Source organism: Diceros bicornis, chromosome 15 (assembly GCF_020826845.1).
Source record: "Diceros bicornis minor isolate mBicDic1 chromosome 15, mDicBic1.mat.cur, whole genome shotgun sequence".
In the NCBI taxonomy this organism is placed as follows: Eukaryota; Metazoa; Chordata; class Mammalia; order Perissodactyla; family Rhinocerotidae; genus Diceros; species Diceros bicornis.
The window spans coordinates 46,691,388-46,713,423 of NC_080754.1; the positions used below are offsets into that span (position 1 = coordinate 46,691,388).

At 34.8% G+C, this 22,036-nt stretch overlaps 1 protein-coding gene and 1 pseudogene across 10 annotated transcripts in view; one reads left to right on the forward strand and one right to left on the reverse strand.

Moving 5' to 3' along the window:
* The window catches only part of LOC131415049 (probable ATP-dependent RNA helicase DDX5), a 51,314-nt pseudogene extending 35,046 nt beyond the window's left edge, over positions 1-16,268 (forward strand).
* The window catches only part of NAALADL2 (N-acetylated alpha-linked acidic dipeptidase like 2), a 1,285,146-nt gene that overhangs the window by 103,710 nt on the left and 1,159,400 nt on the right, over positions 1-22,036 (reverse strand). The gene's annotated exons all lie outside the window — the stretch shown is intronic.

Sequence of the window (22,036 nt, forward strand, 5' to 3'; positions counted from 1 at the left end):
TTGGCCCTGAGCTAACATCTGTTGCCAATCTTCCTCTTTTAGCTTGAGGAAGAGTGTCCCTGAGCTAACACCCATGCCAATCCTCTGCTATTTTGTATGTGGGACGCCACCACAGCATGGCTTGATGAGCAGTGTGTAGGTCCACGCTCTGGATTTGAACCCGCGAACCCCGGGCTGCTGAAGCAGAGCACGTGAACTTAACCAGTACACCACGGGGCCAGCTCCCAGCGATTTCACTTTTGTTTTTAATATGGACATCTCACAGAAGTATCTTAAAAGTTCTTTCTCCTCCCTGTTCAATGTTAATTCCTTGCTTATCTGCAGGAAACCACGTGATAGCATGCAAAATAGACACTTTGAGATAAAGTGTATAGTGTTGGAGTTCCTAAACAATTTGTTGACTATGAATGCCCACTAAAATTCATTTTTCCAAAAGAACAACAATAATGAAACACTACAGCCTGTATACTGTATTCTTCTACCACTGTTCAATCATTGTGCTCACACCACGGATTCTCTATTGCTCTCAAGAACATATCTTGTATATACTGTTTTATTTTATTTATTTTATGATTTACTTTTTGACTTCTTAGATATGCTTTCATTGCTAGAAATAAAATAATTTCTCTATTAAAAAAAAGGAATCTGAGGGGCCAGCCTGGTGGTGTAGTGGTTAATTTGAGCACGCTCTACCTCAGTGGCCCAGGTTCGCAGGTTCAGATCCTGGGCATAGACATACACCACTCATCAAGCCACGCTGTGTTGCAACCCACATACAAAACAGAGGAAGATGAGCACAGATGTTAGCCCAGGCCACTCTTCCTCAAGCAAAAAGAGAAAGATTAGCAACAAGTGTTAGCTCAGGGCCAATCTTCCTCACCAAAAAAAAAAAAACAAAAGCAATCTGATATTTTTAAAATAAAGAATTAGATAAACTGTGCAAATGGATTAACTTGTAATTTTACATTGGGTTATGTTTGCTGTGTCTGCTAGAACAAGTGAAAACTCATGGAATATAAACTAAAGCTAAAGAGATTATTATTTATTGGTGGCAGATTTATTTGAATTTATTTTCTTTAACTCACCAAGAGAACTTCTAGACATGTATTTCTTACAGGTTTTTTTAAATTCCTATAAACTCTTATTTAAAACATATTTCTCCATAGTAATGTTTTTGTATTGCATTTATTTGTTTTCATGGCATCAGATGTTTTCCCTAAAAGCAGAATTACCTGATTAAAATATTGGTTGTTACAACACAGACATTAAATAATTGCTATTATATAGCTCTGCAAAGTAGTTGAAATTTTTGAAGAAGTTTGTCATGGGCAGAAGATTCATTTTTATAAAAAGATACAGAGAAAAATGGTAATACATGAAATATTCTTCTTTAGGGCATTTAATAAAACTTATATCACTTTGTTGGCTTAAGAATATAAACAGATATTTTATGTAATTTAGCATATGTCTTACTCTCAAAATTATCATAGTGATTGCTATATTTAATATACATTTTAGTTGGACAACAAGATAAGTTTTACGAGTTATTTTACTTTGTTATTACAAAGCTACGCACACTAAAGTAAATTTGAAAAACGCAGAGAAGAAAAAAATATATATATTATACATAGTTTCCCCACAACTTTCATTTTCATGTTTACCTCAGTTTCTTTATTTAGTTCATAGTTATAAACATGTTTTACATATAATATTGTTTATATTTCAATTTACAATTTTATTTGCCTTTGTATATTCATAATTTTATTGGAAATAGATGTCTAAATCAATGGACTTTAAATAATTGAGCATCTTTTCATTTTGACAGTTCATCACAAAAAGGCGAAACATTAAAAACAGAATTAAATGCCCAGAATTAATTGCCAATAAGCATTCCTATTTCTCTACTCTTTTTTCCCTAGTCAACACTGCCTAAACAACTCTAAGTGTTGGGAAATCACAGCCTGCATTTTATATACTTATCTAACATCTGGCTTTGATTTAACATTCTTAATACTTTCCCTTTGTTTAATTTTCCATGTTCATTTTCTCCTAATTTTAATTTCATCTTTTCGCCTTGTGTACATTTTTATAATCTACCTTTTACTATTTCTAGGACTACGTAGGAAAAACATGCGTACATAGGGTTGCCCTTTTCTGTTCATTTCTTGATTGGGTATTAAATATGGAAAACCTTGAAGCAGGCAGTAAAAATGATTCAATGACTGCTTGCCAGGGACCTGTTAGTTTGTTGACTTGATTTCAAAATGTATTCCTAATTCTAGCTGTAACAGATCATCTGTATCCTATTTTTATAAACACAAAACTCTAAGGGGCTGTTTTGTTTTGGGGTGTAGGATCATTGTTTTTTATTTTATTTTGCTTTAGTAATCCAGTCTAATGCAATGCAAGTCAGACAATGATTTAGACACTTCTTTTTTAATAAGTGGATGTTTCTCCAGGATTGGCTCTATTTACTATCTTTTTAAGGTTTGCCTATATTTCAATATCAAGAATTCATCCATCAACTTCTATATTGAATCCTACAAGGCAATACCAAATCATCTTCAAATTATCTCTCTCTTCTTAAAATATGAATATCTATTAAGATCATCAGTGAAGATAAATGTGTTGACAAATTAGGGAAACTTGGATTAAAATCTCGGATTTTGAAAATCAAAGTCTTCAAAAGTTTTTGCGAGAAAAAATCGTTCCACTTTGCTGAGAATGTTTCTATCTTTCTTATTTCAAATCTTAGTATTTCCATTCTAAATGGAACTACCTACAATAAAAGTTAAATGTGGTAGTGTATCTTATCAGTATCTTCCCTAATATATACGCTTCAATAAAGGTATGTATCAAGTACAACTGATGTTTCAAGGAACAGAACCCCACCTCTGGCCACCACATAGTAAAAAATTTAAATTTGCCTAGAGAGATCTGGCCTTAGCCTTTGAGTCCTGGTAGGTAATATCTAAGTCCTTGGAATGTCATGCCTGATAAGAGTATCTTTGTTTGCCTGGGTGCCTGGAGTCATACCAGATCATGTAACAGTGTAAGTTAGGATGTGAGGTGGGCATACCAGATAGTCTAACAATGTGATTTAGGGTGGGAGTTTTAACTCTACGGTATCAGCTTAACCTCTGGAGGGGCTGGAGATGAATACCAACATGGGCGTCAATCACGTCTACATAATGGAACCTCAATAAAATCTCTAGATATCAAGGCTTGGGTGAACTTCCCTGCTTCCCTGTCAATACTCCATGCATTTTCTCACACATTATTGCTGGGAAAAGTAGCACTCTCTATGATTCCAGTGGAAGAGGATAGCAGGAAGCTCCACACTTGAAAATTTCCTGGACTCTGTTCCATGCCTCCATTTCCTTGGCTAATTTTAATCTGTAGCCTTTCACTGTAATAAACTATAACTGTGAGTATAACAGCTTTTAGTGAGTTCTGTGAGTCTAGTGAGTTATTAAACCAGAGTTGGGCCTGGGAACCCCCAAACACATAATTAGTCTTAGAGGTGAGGGGGATCTTGGGACCTCCAAACTTGCAATTGGTGTCAGAAATGAGGGGGGTCTTTTACACTGCTCCCTAACTTAGTACCCCCCCACCAAATGATTTAAACAAGTTACTAGCAAATATTAATGGAAAACTAAGAAATAAATTTCAGGTTTATTTTGTTCCCATAGTTCAATGATGGCAGCAAAAACTTATTTTTTTTTCCATATTTCCACTTTCTCTTCAATTTCTCATCTTCATCCTAAGCCTGAGTTTTCCTTTTGGGTACAAGTGGCTGAAAACTTACCAGTACAAACCCAGAGAGAGGGAAAGTCCTTTCTTTCCTACCACTGGATTACTAATCACATATAAAAATCTGATTATACCTACTTGAGTCACATACCTTTATTTGAAAAGAAAAATCACTATGGCCAGGATAATGCCATAGCTTCACTAGTTTAGACCAATTAGATCTGTAGCTAAAATAAATTGTGGGATCAGCCCCATGGAAACCTCAAGATTAACACACAATGGGTGAAGGCTGCAGTGAATATTGGAGAGTTGACTACAATGTCCATTATAGAATCCCATTGTTTATCAAAAACTCATTTATGAACAAAGCTGGTTAGCTTTTATTCTAGTAAACTTCCACTTCTAGGCCCAAGTTTTACGTCATTCAAGGAGCAATTCAGAATATTTACCATTTTAAGAGATATAACAAATATGAAAACAAGGGAAATCCCATGTGAACATGGCAAATTAAGTTACAATAAGTAAGTTCTGGAAATCACAGAAATGTAACAATGATGAAAAACAAAGCAAACAAGTAAAAAACCTACCAATATCATTTTCAGAAAAATCCTAGAGACAGATAAAATTTCATATTCTAAAAACTCACATGAGCTACCAAACCTGAGATCAGGCAGAAGTTACATAAAAATAAATGAGAAGAGAACTGAGAAGAGAAGTGAAAGACCCCAGCAGCATCATATCTCAGAAAGTCACAGCAAAACATAATTCTTAAAGGTGAAGAGTTTGCCTTGAAATGCACAAGCTATATCCTTTAAATAGCAGAAAATTCCAGTATTGATAAACAGTTGCTGAGCATACATAAAAAAGGAAAAATTCTCAATTATTTTTATGATACAAGTTTAACATTGACCCTAAACCTTAAAAACATCGTATTATAAAAATGCAAGCCATTCTAATTTATGAATATCATTGCAAAAGTCCTAACATATTAGCAAATAGTATCATGTGTAATAAGGATACGCCAAAGGCATTCACACTGAAATCAGAAATAGGTCAAAATGTTTAGTATCAGCACTATTATTTTTATATTTCCTGTTGGCATTAGCCTATACAATTAGGAAAGAACTATAAATTAGTGATATAAAAATTGACAAGCAAAAGGGAAATAGATCATAAGGTTTTAAACCTGGAAAACCCAATATCAGTTGAAAAACTATTACAAAAGACAAGAATTTCAGTAACACCTTCAGTCACCAAATTAATAGTTTCATAAGATTTGAAACTCTGTGGAGACAGAAATTATATATATATGTGTATACACATATATATAAAACCACTAATTATAACATGCAATGAAGGCAATGACTGACTATAAAAGAAGAGAAACAATACCTAAGGATAAATTTAACAAGAAATGTGCAATATCTGTATGAAGAAAATTTTAAAATAGTACTGAAGAACACAAAAGAAGACTTGAGCCCAATGAAAGATATGCCATGTTCTTGGAAAAATAAAGATTAGCATAACAAAGGCATCCTTTCTATCTAAGGTAACAACAGACTTCCTGTGATACCAATAAAACTAACAAAAGGTTCGTTCTGTTTTTGCTTATATGTAACTCGATGTGCGGATTTTCAAGTCCATTAAAAAACAGAAGCAAACTAGCCACAAAAACACGGGAAAAGGAAGGCAATGCAGAGAGACCTTTTTTCCTAGAAATTAAAACCAATTACAAAGCCTCGATAATTAGAATGTTAAATAGATGAGAACTAAAAATTCAAAAACTGCCATATTTTTAGACATACAGATAATAATTTATTAAATGTAAAGGTAGTATCTTAATCTAGTGTTGTATCCTACACTTTATTTATTTATTTATTTTTTTAAAGATTTTATTTATTTTTTTCCCCCCAAAACCCCAGTGGATAGTTGTGTGTCATAGCTGCACATCCTTCTAGTTGCTATATGTGGGACGCGGCCTCAGCATGGCGGGAGAAGCACTGCCTCAGTGCGCGCCCGGGATCCGAACCCGGGCCGCCAGCAGCGGAGCGCGCGCACCTAACCACTAAGCCACACGGCCGGCCCATATCCTACACTTTAAATAGCAAAATCAGCAAAGCAAGCTTTCTTTTTTCTACTGCCTAGTATTTTTTCTCTAGACAAGTGAGGGTTTCTAAATCTGGCAGCATTTTAGAATAACCTGAAAATTAAGAAAGAAATAGAGAAATAATTCCAAAACATTGGAGTAGGTCTGAAGTGGGGCCCAGGAAGCTAAATTGAAATTCTCCCCTCGGAAACCCATTCTTCGCTGGACTGGAGAAAGGAATACAGATACAGAACGGCACATCTATAGGGTACTGTTAAATAATTCAGATAAAAATAATGTTCATTTTCTGAGTTCCATATCTCTGACCCAATTCACATTTTGGGTCAGGGTACCGGAAGTTATGTAGGTGTAAATTCTTACTCATCTCAGGACCTCATATGGTATATTCCATTTCACATATTCAACAACATGAAATATTTAGCCCCTCTATTTTGTGTTTCTAATGATCTAATGAGGAATGAGGAATTATCTAATGAGGAATGGCAATATTAAAATTCCCATACTATAGAAGAGAACACAGAAACACGCTAAGAACAAATAAATTCTTGGGATTCACTCATTGAGAGCTTTTCACAGGGTAGAGATTTTCCAAATAAACTATACAATTTGAGTCCAGAGTATGTATTTTTATCCCCTTCATATTGCTTATTTATTTATTCTGAATTGCAGTCGAGAGAGGGGAAGCGCACCGTAGTCGTACAAGTGAGCTTGGGAGTTAGTTTGGCTTGAGTACCAATTCTGTCACATAACGTATGTGCAAAATGTAGGCAAGTATCTTAACTCTTCTGACCCCCAATTTCCTCATTTGTTAAATGTGGATAATAATATTTATTACAGAATTGTTTTAAAGATTAAATAATGTCTAAAAAGTACATTAAGTCATAGCAGTAACTCAATAAATGTAATTATTACAAAGTGATTCAAGCACAAGTATAAAGGCATATTTCAAAGGCAACTTGTGGATCAATAATAGGTCTTTCTCAAATATGAGTTGGGATCTCCAAAAACTAACCAACGTAGGAGAACTGACTGTGGAGGTATTTAAGATCTTATAGAGAAAATAGAGTTTGAAGACTATGATAATGAGAAAATCCATAAAAATCCTTATCCTTATTTTTACACTATAATACAGCAATAAAGGCAGCTTGTTAAAAAAATGCTGTGAATGATAATTTTATATACCCTAAATTATTGATGTATTAATTGCTATTTATCATCCCTCAATTGCTAGAAACTGTTCTTGATCTTTTCCCTCTATAGTACCAAATAGATTTTTTTTTAATTTTATTTATTTATTTTTTCCCCCAAAGCTCCAGTAGATAGCTGCATGTCATAGCTGCACATCCTTCTAGTTGCTGTATGTGGCACACGGCCTCAGCATGGCCAGAGAAGTGGTGCGTCGGTGCGCGCCCGGGATCTGAACCCGGGCCGCCAGCAGCAGAGCGTGCGCACTTAACCGCTAAGCCACAGGGCCGGCCCCCAAACAGATTTTTAAACATCCATTTTCTGAAGTTTCAGAGAATGTGCATATTCAGAGACTCTCCCTCACCCCATATTTGGCTCTCTATCTGAACGTTCACTACCATTCTGATTTTATGATTCAGGGTTCCCGAATCCTGCCTCCAAGGTCCTATCACAATCCAGGAAGCAACATAATTTGAACGGTTGAGATGAAACAAAACACAAAAACAGCAACAATGACAATTTGGGTGATTTTTAATTAGCATGTTTAGTATTACTAATAGATTTTTCTCAAGTTCGCTACATGATAGCAAGGTTATATAGTCATAGTATGTGTGTCTTCTGACGCTCTTACAATTTAATTTATCTCTCTCAACTCTTAATAGATGTGGGAATATAGTTCAAAGGCCCTAGATATTTTTCCTCCACTTCCTTTAGCTCTCTAAAGACACACAACTCCTGCTCTGTCTGTGTATTATCTTTTATATTCACAACCACATTTTTAATTTAGTCCAATATGAGTGACCCACAAGTCATTGTAGGAATTCTGAAATAAAAATTCTCCCAGGTGTCATGAAGGACTACAGAATCAAACCTTCCATGTATATTTATATAGTCAATAAATATGTATTCTCTATATATTTTGTGTACATACTAAAATTCCTCTTAAGCATAATTCTCAGTGCAGGAACTATTATTAAAACACCAAGGATTTTTGAAGGGCATGTCAATATATTTGCTTAATAAATCAATTAAATTCAGTTGGTAATAATGCCAAAGATGGAATTTGGAATTGGAAAGAGAAAAGGGAGCCAAAAGTGATGGGAGAAGGGGGTGTAAATCCTCTTGGAATGTAGCTAATAATGCCCATGGGGTAAAAGGGCATTTCAAAGTTGCAAGTTCTTTTAACCCGAAGGGTGTGGAGATTTTGAAAAAGGCCAGAGTAAAGAGTGGGAATGTCATAATGACAATTCTCTAGATATCAGGAATCAGTATAACTTTCCTCATCATGAAAAGAGGAAATATCAAGTCAATTTATCCTGCGAGTTGCACAAAGTTCCAGCAGAACTCATTAGGAATGTTTGCGGTGGGTGGGAAGAATGATTCTGCATTTACTAGATAACCACGTGACATGTATGGTTTAACCAACCAGATATTTGAAGTCATCTGTGAGGAGTCTGGTCCCTGGTGAAAAACCTGTATGTGATTTTTCAGGTCCCACCACGGGTAATTACAAAGGCTTTACCTGGCAGGCCTCAGGGGGAAGGCTGCCCTCCCTACAGGAGCCCCGGTGCACAGCCAGTGGCCTGCAGTCCCTGAAGGGAGTTTCACTCAAGAACTCGGGCACCCCTGCCTGACAGTCACGCTCTTCACATATTTGCATTCTTAGCCCAGGTGCCTTCCTTCGTGAGCCTCTTTATGTGAGGCTTTGGGCACAGCGCCTTTCAAGAGCCTCTGCTAACGCCTCCTTATTGGGAGGGGTGGGGGAATACAGGGAGAGAAAGGAGAAAACTTGAAGACACTTCCTTTCTCTGATTAAGTGCCCAGTATTTTCCACTCCTGGCCCTTCCTCCTTTCCCTCTTCCGGACCCCAAGTTCCATAAAACTGCTGGAGGCTTTTGTTCCGGGCTCCCTCAACAGTGAGTCTACCCTATATCTGTGCTGATCCATCTGACCTTTGACTGGCATCCCATTCCATGGGTGAAAATGAAACAAGGGGAGTCAACGCTCTCTCTGGTTTTAGGCTCTTGCTTGAACCATCACAGGAAGTGATTAAAGGCTGAAGTCTTTCATTTTTAGCTTGTTGCTTTAATTGGTTACTCCAACATATAACAGTTCAGCTCTGTCTCTCCCATCTTAGCTAAGCTCCTCACAATATGTTGTCATACGTCTACAATATTACTCAATAACCTTGCCCTTTTTAACACAAAAATACAGTTAACATCTCAAAATGATGTCTAATTCCTCATAGAAAATGTAATACACATTGAGAAAATGAATACTGAGAAAAACTATTATTTAGGTTACTTTTACAGCGTCAACAAGAAGTATTCATTAATTTCTCATCCTAGGAAACCCATAGAGTCTTTGTGATGATAAAGATATTTCATTCTACTTCACAGAGTTTTCATATAGGATCTTAACTTTAGGATTCCTAAACACGCAGAATACTAATTTGTGCTTTGAGAATCTTTGTTACTCTTCAGAGTTATATATAACAAATACTAAGGCAGTGTGGGGCATGGAAAGAACAACCTCTAGGCCCAATGTTCTGACTCTGTTACGTGCTAGACTCATAATCCAGGACCAGTTAGTAAACACCCCTGACTCTTTTGCCTCAAAGGTTGTTAGGAAGATTAGGTGGGGCTACTATGGAAACCGGTACATTTTCTCGTCAGAATTTCTGATACTCATAAAGATAGCATAAACATTAACGTATTTAATGGATATTAGCAATAGTACATCCCTATGGGCCATAATGGTATAATATCTACCTCAAAGATAAATTTTCAGATTAAAAGTGCTAATACATACGTGGCACTTGGAAAAGTGAATAGAACAAAGCTAATTATGTTCCATGTACTGATAATTACATCATCATCATCAACATTTCATCATCAATACATCTGTAGAGTAAATGGAATAAACTGGAAAAGAAATGTAACTTAGAAGAATCTATGATCAGTGACTATAGATTAATAAGATTATTTTTTTCTTTTGTAAGAACTTTAAGGTTGAAGTTCATTTGAATGAAAAGTTTTTGTTTTATTTTTCTCTCTCTTTGTGATGATTCCTCCCTGTCCAGGGATATTACGGTTGGTGCCATAAAAACTTGACCTGAAGTTATAATGGTATTTTGGCATTTTTGCCCCATAAAGTTATTGAAAAAATCATTCTTGGAACCATTCAACCTCTAAGCCAACAGATAATTTGGTTTAGTTACTTCTTTAGGTTTACAGCTCATGGAAAGCTACAGCTACAGCTACATGTGTAAACTGGTAACAGGGGTTGACTTTTTTAACCTAATTTCACTTGCAGCAAAGCTCCATATCAGGCCCTGTCTTTCAGCATTGAGGCTGATTTTGATCTCTTTCAAGAGCTGCATGTTCAAGCATGAGTCACAATAGACAAGAGGTGGAAACAACCTAAGTGCCAATCAATGGATGAATGAATAAAGAAAACACGGTATATACATACAAGAGGATATTATTCATCCTTGAATAAAGAAGAGAATCCTGCCATTTGCAATAACATAGAGGAACCTGGAGGACATTATGCTGAGAGAAATAAGCCAGACACAGAAGGACAAATTAATACTACATCATCCTACTTATACGAGGAATCTAAAATAGTCAAACTCTTAGAAGCAGAGAGTAGAATGGTGGTTGCCAGAGGCTGGGAGAGGGGGAAATGGGGAATTATTTGTCAAAGTGTACAGAGTTTCGGTTATACAGGAATAAGTCCTAGGGATGTGCTGTGCAGCATGGTCCCTAGAATTAACAGTCTGCATTGTATACTTGAAAATTTGCTGGGAGAGTGAATCTTATGTTGTGTTTTTATCACAACATCATAATAATTATTATTATTATAAATTAAAAAGGCAGGAAAAAATTTTTGGAGATGATAGATATGTTTATGACATAGATTGTGGTCATGGTTTCACATATGTATACTTATCTCCAAAGTCATCAAGTTATGTACATTAAATATGTACAGATTTTGTATGTCAATCATACTTTAATAAAACAGTTTTTAAAAAATTTAAAAATTTTAAAAAAGACCTGCCTGTTCAGACATTTACAGTGCATGGGAGATGAACACCCCATTGCCTGCATTGGTATGACTCTTTAGTTTTCTATTTTCATATTTTATTTCTTGTTATGTGTTTAGAATGAAGGGATCAAAGAACGAAAACAGAGCCATTATGAACAAAAGTATCGAGTATTTTTGTAACTCTTATTTTAGAATAATCTAAGAAAGCACACAAATACATGCACGTAGCCTTAAGACTTTATAATAAAAACTCGTATGAGTTTTGGACAAGAAATAACTTATCGTAGATCACTTGTCAGCTTATGATGTTAAAACTATCATGTTTAAATTCTAATATTTAGAAAGTGTGATACTGATTTGAACTAAACCAATTATTCTATTAAAATTAGAAATGCTCTGAAGAATGTAATAAAGGAGATTTCTGTCAGCCATAATAAATACGTAAGCTTCCGACTATAAATTATAGTTATTTTATAAATATTGGGTATCTATTTTTAAAATATTGTAAACAAACAATTCTCAAATCTATTGTGATATAGCATACTAATAAAATGTAAAAAGCAGACGATAGAAATTGAGAATGAAAAATAAATTTAGATAAGAATTTTGAACATTCACTGATACTTGCATATTATATAATATGATTCTTGCATAGAGAAGAAATTTAAGCTGGTGAGTAAGAACTTGGTTCTGGAATCCAACAGACCTGGATATGAATCCAAGCTTGGACATTCACTAGCTGTGTGGGGCCTTGGCTCAGAAATGCAGCCATTTTTAACCTTGGTTTTGTTATTTGTAATATGAGGATAACGGTTATAGCGAACTCATAAAAGTGTTGTGAGGGCTAAATGGGATCAAATATGTAAAGCATATAACACTCTGCCCTGCATAAGGCTGGGACCAAAAAATGTTATTTTGAGAAACGGAGCAAATTAATAAATAATTTGTTCTCCTTTAACATAGTATAAACCTCTACTAGCATTTACATTTCTGAGTTTTAATATGTATGTACCCATCTATCACTGGCACTAGACCATGAGTTCCTCAAGGCAAAACCATTTTTGAATCCTCAGTAACCAGCATAGTTTCTAGAAGAGATAAATAAATGAAGGGAAAGCATAGACACATTCCTTTAGAGAGCTCCCAAACAGAAAACAAAATCTATTTACTGAAACACTGGACATTTCCTATGCAGTGAAAATCACCATAGTACATTTTTTAGTGTAACAATGAAAGGCACTGTAAAGATACTAAGCTATCAAAAGAGCAAGGCTTTCCTGAAATGGGATGTTAGGGTTAAAATACCTCTGCACCTATACATCTCAAAGCAATTGCTGTAAACCTCAGGGCACTTCTGAGCTCTTCAAAGCTCTGAAAGTTTGGTACCAGTGATGATAATTTCATCCAAAGGTAAAGAGAATCTTTTTTCCTCACCATTGTCTTTTCCTTTTTCAGGCAGGTGAAAATGTGTGTGAAGTCATCCTTTTTTTTCCCACCTTCCCTCCTATCAACTCAATTCTATACTGTACTACCTTGAGTTGTCTGAGCTCAAGTTCTAAATTCTATTTCTGCTTATTTGTTACACTTTTCACTGAGAAATCTTGGCTCAAGTTGAGTCTCTGAAATGCATGACATAGGCAATTTTCATGGTAAGAAAATCACTAGCAAATATAGCCTTCCCTCACTTCTCAGGCACAGCAGTGGCTGATGCTAATGGAACTAGTCATTTACTTATCACGGGTAAAATAGATTTCATATTGATTGGTTTGACTCTGGACTATGGTATTCCAAATTAAGATTGCTAAAAAGAACTATAGAATTAAACGCTAAGTTAAAACAAGCAGTGATGCAATGGCATACAGATATTTATACTCTGCTACAATTCACAAGCAATTCCACACTACAATGTTTTGAGTTCATTCTCAATAAGACTATGTGGAGGAATGAAAGTGGATTTTAGATAATAAAAATCACATTTTACTGCTATAATTTTCTTTCTTACTTTAGAATCATTCATTTTCCAGTCATTAGCCTATACCTCACATCTCACTTCCTTTACTAAAAGCAATTTTGTTTTATCAGGTGCATTTCTCCAAAACCAACAACTAATACTCAAGTAGCAGACATTCAACACAAAACTCTTAGAGATGACTCTGAAGGTCTCCTTCTACAGCTCCTGTTGTGTTTTCCACTGTTAAATGATATCACAGTGTTTTAAGTACATAGACTATGTCACTGGGTCAGGGAGCAGGAGAGGGCAATAAGCCACTATTTTTCACTTGAAATCATTTATATTTCATCAAATAGCAAGTTTAAGCAGAATATTATCTTCCCTGCTAAAAGATACTCTTTAAAAAAAAAAAAATTTCCAATGATAAAAAAATACATGTTTTGGAAACCAAAAAAAAAACCCCACCCACCTAGATGGGAGCACATACCTTTAAGCAAAATTATAACAATGCTGTCATTTCGTTATTTAGTGGCCTAGCTACCAGGCTCTGTCTAACCCTTTGAACCTTCCAAATTTCCCATAAAAGCCCTGAGAGGCTGAGTCTTTCAGTCAAGTCTAATTTCACTATGAATACATAGAGACAGCTGAAGACCGCCTACTCAGGTAAAGTGGAGACCTGAGTCAATTATCAGAGTAATTCAAGCAGAAAAATTTCCTACTGTGGAAAAGATAATGTTTGCTTGAATTATCAGATTGGCCATCCATAATAATTAAATTCATTAACCCTCTCCTTCACTTCACTTTGCCTATGAAGACACAGTCTTGTTGCTATTAACAATACACACACGAGGCATCTCAAATATTTGTTTGTGAGTTTACAAAATACTATATTGATTACTTGTAAAATAAGTTCACAGGTTTAATGAACTATAGTTCCCAGAAAATTAGATGATGCAGTCCCTGAGTGGGTAGTAAAGACAGGGAAAAGAAGGATAAACCATAACTATAAGCTGTTTCTGATTCTCTAAGATCTATCCCCCTACCCACGTGACCCTGCTGTAGGTGAATCTTGTATGTACATTTACACACACACACCATTACACCATTTATCACCCACCAGAAATCCATATTCAAATTTTAATAAATTTAGTGATTTAATAATAATTATGATAATAAAAGAGTCAGTGATCCTTTAACTTCAAAGGCAACAGACAGACTTCTTCAAGCATACAAGAATGTAAAGACCAAAGTACTTATGAATCTTTTTTAAAAAAATAAAATAACTTCACTGATTTCTACTGGTCTCTAGTCACGTAGCTCCAGTTCTCATCATTGCTCTTCTTCAGCTGTCACTACGTCCACCCCCACAAGGCTTCACTGTTACTGAGGCCACCTCCAGGGAGTCATTCCACTTGATTCTCTCCAGTTTTTTCTCACCAACCACAACGACTGACATCGTGTTTGCTTATTGGATGACCAAGATGGTGGCCAGGATATAGGGTTTGATGCACCTTGATAAGGAGGAAGTCGGGAAGAGCCATTATCTGGAAATAAGTATGGAAATTCTGGAGAGAAACTAGTTAAAAAGAAGAAGAATCTTGATGAGATGCCCGAAGATTTGAGAAGAATTTTTATCAAGAACACACTAATTTGGCTAGAAATAGCACACCAAAGAAACAAGAAAATTACAGTTAGAGGTCATAACTGCCCAAATCCAGTCCTGAATTTCTATGAAGCAAACTACCCTATAAATGTCATGGATGTAACTGGAAGATAGAACTTTACTGAACTCATTGTCATTCAAGCTCAGGTGTCTCCAGTTACTCTAAGCAGGTTGGATATAATTGGAGTAGCTTAGATGGATTCGAGAAATCTTTTTATTTACCGTCTGCCACCATCCACGTCAATCATCAGCCATTTCTAGAGAGAGAAAGGATGGGCCTATTTCTATGGTGCCGGTGCCAACTCCAGAACAGGCCAACAGGTAAAGCAAGTAGCTGCTGAAGACTGTAAAACATGTTGTTTGCAAGTCTACTTGCATCTATGCTGATGTTCCCAAAGGACCACAAATGTAATTTGGAGAGAGGTTTGGAAATTTGTATTACAACACCAGGAAAAGTGACTGACTTTCAGTGTGTGAGAAAATCAATCTGAGAAGAACAATCTAGTTTTTCCTTGATGAAGCATATGGAAAGCCTGATAGGGGCTTTTACCCAATACAAGATTATGTACCAGTTAAGGCCTGATAGGCAAACCCTAATGTAGAATGCAACTTGGCCAAAAGAAATAAGACAACTTGCTGAACACTTCCTGAAACATTATATTCATATAAACTGTAGTGCACTAAAACTAATGAAAACCACAATATTCTTCAGATTCTGGATATATATAATGATGTATACAGGAAGAAAAACTTAATGGAAACTAATGGAAGAGATCTTGAGTGAGAAGGCAAATAAAACCATTTCTTTTGTTGTTGAAACCAAAAGAAGATGTGATAAGCTTATCAGACAAATGAGAAGAGAGTGTCCTTCCATGGGTATCCATGGGTTCTAAATTAATTCAAAGATGGAAAACTTCCTATTCTGATTGCTACAGATATGGTTTTCAGAAGGCTAGATGTGGATGATACGAAATTTGTCACCAATTATGACTACTTACCTCCTCAGAGCATTATATTCATTTAATTGGAAGAACTGCTCGCAGTAATAAAATACTCTCTTCACACCTAATAACATAAAGCAAGCAAGTGACCTTATCTGTGTCATGAAGCCAATCAAGCAATTAAGCCCAAGTTGCTTCAGTTGGTCAAAGACAGAGGTTCAGGTCACTCTAGGGGTAGAGGAGGCATGACGGCTGACCATTAGGCCCATTATTCACACAAAAGGAGTGGATTTAATACCTTTAGATACAGGGAAAATTTTAACAGAGGTTATTCTAGTCTGTTTAAGAGAGACTTGGGGGCAAAAACTCAAAATGGTGTTTACAGTGCTGCAAATTACATCAGTGCTTTGAAAATCATTTTGTGTCTGTTGGTATACAGACCGGTTTGAGGACTAGTAATTCAACAGGGAATCACCAGAATGGTTATGATAGCACTCAGCAATATGGAATTAATGTTCCAAATATGCACACGGTATGAACCAACAGGCATATGCATATGCTGCTAACTGTGGCTGCACCTGTGATTGGCATCTTGTGCCAACAGAGTATTCTCAATAAGGCTTTGGAAGTGTACGTAGATGAATGTTTTTCATAATTGCTTTTTATATTGGATGTTATCACATACAATAGTTATTTAAAAAGCAGAAATGACTGCAGTGAAGCAGTATTATAGTTCACTTTTTTACTATTTAAGTTGGATATATCTCTATACCCTGAAACAATTTTTAGTGAGCTTTTTTGTACTAGAAAATACAGGTACTGTTTTCACAAAAGTAAATGTACAGTGTTTTGAAATAACAATAATTCAGTGCAGTGCCTGGCCCTCCAACAAAATATATTTGAAGACTGAATTAAGTGGAAATTGCACTTTATTTTATATATACGATGTCATGTAAAATTTTGCTTAAATGATCTGCATTTTTAAACATAAAAAATAAAATGACTGTTAAAAATATAATAAAAATGCAGCCAAATAAGAGACTGTTCAAAAAACACTCAGAAATGAAGAGAATGTGGTAATAAAACTGGTGTGAAGCATTGAATCCATTTCAATCAAAAAAAAAACACGGGGTGTTGGCCCGTGGCTTAGCGGTTAAGTGCGCGCGCTCTGCTACTGGCGGCCTGGGTTTGGATCCCAGGTGCGCACCAACGCACCACTTGTCAGGCCATGCTGAGGAGGCATCCCACATACAGCAACTAGAAGGATGTGCAGCTATCACATACAACTATCTACTGGGGTTTTGGGGAGAAAAAGAGAAAAAAAAACAAGGAGGAGGATTGGCAACAGTGGTTGGCTCAGGGCTGGTCTTCCTCAGCAAAAAAAGAGGAGGATTGGCATGGATGTTAGCTCAGGGCTGATCTTCCTCACACACACATACAAAAAAAATGTTGCATTAAAAAAACAAACAGTAAACAGTTGGAAATTACTATTATAGAACAAAATGTATCCTTGATAATATAAACAACAAAAAATAAATATTAGCAATCAAGGTTTGGGGCTTAGAGGAACATGCAGTAAGTATGCTATTTTCAACATCTTATAAGCAGGGATTTAATGGATGTCATCTTAAATTGAAACAGCTAGCAAAAAGAGCATAATGAACCCAAGGTCTCAAAATTTCTAGGATCTTTTTTTTCTCATAACATAATAGGGCTCTTTCAGAAATTAACATATCTTATACAGAAGCAAAAATAAATATAATGACTCTTTTCTTAATGTAACATGTAAACAATTATTCATTAAAATACTTCCATTTATTCATCTATCTCTATTTTCCAACTATATATATTCATTGAGAGATTATTAAAATAATCTTCATGAAATATTAATAATGGTTATTGGGAAGCTGGGATTTGGATTAACTTTTAAAATTTTAATATTTATACTCCTTTGAAAATATTAAGTTATTATAGTAACACTCTATCAGAAGGTATTGCCAACATTGGTTTCCATGAGAAACGGGATGATTAGGGAACATCGATATGAGGAGACTGTTCACAATCTTGCCCTTGGTAACTTGAGAATTTTAAATTTATGAATATCTTAGTAATTGAAAAAAACAAACGAAATAAAAAAAATTTAAGTGATTTTATCAAATTTACACACACACATACACAGATTTAGAAAGCTAAAGTCATTAATGTTTCAAACTAGTTGAAATTTGAGATCCAGATCTACTCCAAAGACTCTATGGTTGTATTGATGTGTGGATATAACACTGTAAAGTCTTTGGCAGAACTTATTATAAAATAAATCTTCCTGACTGATAAAAGTGCAGACACATTGTTTTTCATGAATAATATTACATAGCTACCCATCTCCTTTAGTTTGAAAATGGTGCTCTGGTTTCCCCTTTATTCAGCAAGCAAAACAACGTCCAGTTCAAAATAAGACGGCTTTGCAACATGAATTTTGTTTAAAGACCTGTGCTGAAGTCTTATTCTTAGACGAGAGAATATAAATAAGTCTGCCTGCTAAAAGGATACGTGGTGTGGGTAAGATAAAGTTAAATGGTGATGACAGAAGTGAGTCAGATTGGCACAAAGTAGACAATAAAGAGGTATCAAAAGGCAAACAACCTTGTAAGACCAGATTCATGCTCAATATGAAAAATTAAACATATTCTCACAAAACTCATTAACATTCCTCATCGAATAAGTATGGCTTGAAGTACCAAATTAGCATACAACTGAGGAGATCTAAGGAGAATGATTCTCTAGTTCGAATCTCAGAATTTTAAGAAAACAATCTATAAACAAAATAGCTTACATACCTCAGAATTGCTGTAAATAATACACTTGAAATAAATTTTCAAAATTTTTGCTATATTTACAAGACCATCATCACATTTATAAAATCTAGGAGAGTCACAAATCATGCCAATAAATCCTAAATTAAAAATATTTTTGATTTACAATTCTGTCCTGTGCATCTTAAGGGTAAAAATGACAGATTTATAGTCAGTGTTTTTGGACCCACACCACTTTGATTGAGTTTATAAGTCCTACTCTCTTGTTTTACTTCAAAGTTCTAATTTAAATCCTAACTAGTTCTTTCTTCTATTGCTAGTTCAGTCTTTTGAAGTTCCAATTTTGTAATGAGCCCCATAAGTGGTTATGCAGTATTTTCCCTCTCTTTTTCTGGGGGGGAAAAAAAAAATCCACCCTATTTTCTTTGCCCAGGTGCCAAGAGTAAGCAGTCGTCTTCAACAGGATTTTCATTTAAAGGTACTAACAAATTATTTTTCTCCATAACCCATGGGGGAAGAGGATCAACTTCCCATTATTAGAAAAATATCTCTGCAGAAGAAAAGCAAAGTCAAGTCAGAATCGGTATTTGTGCATACTACTGATTGTCTGGCACTTACAATTTAGTCATAAACCAACGTTCCTGGATGAGGTTAAGATGGAAATGTGTTCCTGACAGTTTCAACCAAGCACCATTACATTAGAAAGCCAGCACAATTTCTAAAAATGATTAACTCTTGACTCTAGTCCAAGTTCTAATTCAGCAACATTTCCCTCCCTCAGCAACTCCTGCTCCACCAGGCTTCGGTAATTAAAGTTATGTTTAAATCCCGAAACAGCAGTGTTCCAAAGGTGGGAAAAAATTCTCTCTTTTGGTAGCATTTTAATAAAAGAAATCATAGATTAAAAGCTCAGCATAGTTAGACATTGCCTTAGAAATGAAAACAAAGTAATTTCATGAGACTTTATCCAAGAACAAATCTTTGCATTATAACAATATTATAACATAGTAATGAATTGAAATAATTTAAGCTCATTAAAAAATCCTTGATATTTTCAATGATTTATTCCAGGAAAAAAATGAAAGAAAAACATGTTTTTAAAAACAGTAAAATCACCCTTGTTATGGATGAGAGCTTAAAGTAGTTTGAATTTTGGAGACACAAATAATTTTCTCTTTAAAAAATAAAAAATAGTAATTTAGTGTACATCATTTAGACTTTTTCCCATAAGAAATTCTCTTTCTTTCTAAATAATTGTAAAGGAATTTAGCTATTTATTTCTAGCAAGCTGCCAACCTTTTAGAGTCTTCTCTGAAACGGTTTATAAAATTGGGACACAAATCTCCAGGGAGAGGCTCATGTAAGATTTCTAGTGATTAACTCCTTCGGACAAACAAGAAAGCATCCGAAACAGCTCAGATTCACTCATAATGGAATCTAAATATGTAAGTAATGTTCCCTTTGTTATCTCAACATATAATAATAGACTTCTCTTGTTAACAGATATACTGATAATTTCAGTATATCTGAAATTATCATCAACAGGGAAGATAGCAGATGCTAGCAACTTAACGTGAAAAGCACCAGGTTAATTCATACAAATAAAAACTATTCCTGGGCACGCATAAACTTTTTTCTTTAAATAATTTAGAAGCTTATTTGTGTACCCAAATTTCAGATATATCCAGCAAAATAGTTCAGACCATATTTTAATTTCAAAAAAATGGAAATAGTTTGCAGAATCTTATAGTAGATACGAAGTAAAGGGGAAAAAAGCTCTAATTATTTTTTCCACTTACTAAGTAAAAACTTACAAATTCACTAGTCCTAAATCATGGGTGACCATTGTAAAATGATTCATTTATTTAAAACAAAACTAAAATAATGTTTTCTTGGGAGATACATTTAAAACATCTTTCTATTGTTTAGAGTTTAAATTTTGGTAGTTGTTTTTTGTTTACAACTAGAGGCCACTCATTGTTCACAAGACCAAAATAAGCAAGTTTACATATGTACTAGAAATATTTAAAATTGTTCTTTAATTGCATTCAGTTTCTCCAGTGACCTGAAAATTGATGTCTTTCAAGTGTATTTTTTGAAAATGAGACAAATAACATTTTTTATTTATAACATGCTTCATTCACGTTGTACTTTAAAATAACAATGTTTATAAAGAAACATGGTTTTCCAAAATGCTGGACCATTTTGTATGGCTATTTTAAAATGCCATGCATCAAGAATAACTAGATGTTTCTCCATTATTTTTATTTTATTATTTTTTTTGCTGAGGAAGATTGGCCCTGGTCTAACATTCATGCCCTTCTTCCTCCACTTTATATGTGGGACGCCACCACAGCATGGCTAGATAAGCAGTGCATAGGTCTGTACCCAGGATCTGAACCTGCGAACCATGGGCCGCCAAAGTGGAGCACGCAAACTTAACCACTACACCACAGGGCTGGCCCCTCTCCATTATTCCATTTAAACAAAACTTAATTGTTTTGCAGGACTTTTAAAATTCCTATTAGTGGAAAAAAATATATATTGTATGAATACAAAATCTAATCGAATGTTACTAATTTTTATTAAAACCTAAAAATGTAATTTAAGTCAATTTAATGAAGTTTAATTATTCTTAAATTTTACTTCATAATCTTTATATGGTCAGTCAATGAGTTCCTATTTTATTTTAAAGTGGTTGCTGCAAATCGTTCCCAGTTTTGATTATGAGTATAGACTCTGGAGCCAGACTGTCTTGGTTCAAATCCTAGCTTTGCCACTTGTTGGCTCTGCTTCCTTGATCAAGTTATCTTTCAGCTATGTGCTTCTCTTTCTTCATCTGTAAAATGGGGATGATAATAATAGAGTTTATTTAGTGAAGTTGTTGTGAGGAAATGAATTGATATGAAGTGAACTGTGCCTGGTACACAGTAAGCTCTACATAAGTGTTTGATATTATTATTACACTCATATTATTGAGTGTGAAATTGTTATTAAGCACTGAAAAGGGTGTTTGACACAACAGACTAGGCCTAATTATTCAAATGAAGAGTGTCCTTAATCGTATCACTTGAGAAATTACACATTTACCTCATACTGCTACTAATGAAAGAAATTTTGGATTTTCTCCTTTGGAGCTGCCTTTAGAGTCATTCCAAAGACAAATAAGAAAATTAATCTTATTATTCCCAGTGCTACAAACAGCATTTCCCAATTTGGTCATTCAATGTAGTTAACAGACATAGCCTTAAAATATTAACAATAATAATAACAAAATTCAAATTTACTCAATATTTTATATGCCAAGTATACCACTGAGGATTTTACAGTTATCTCATTTGATTAAGTCGGATCAGTTTGAAAAAATGTTTTCCTCCTCAAGGAATAAAGATGTATATCATTGGGGACATTCTAAAGAATGTGATGAAAGCTTTGAAGGTGATTCCAACATAGGCTGCAATATTGTGATTTATAAGAAATACACATATTTGGTCATTCAGATGACTGAAATATATTTCTCAGATATATATGGTCTTCATCGACAGTTCCTGGCTTACAGCTCTCAAAACCCTTGGA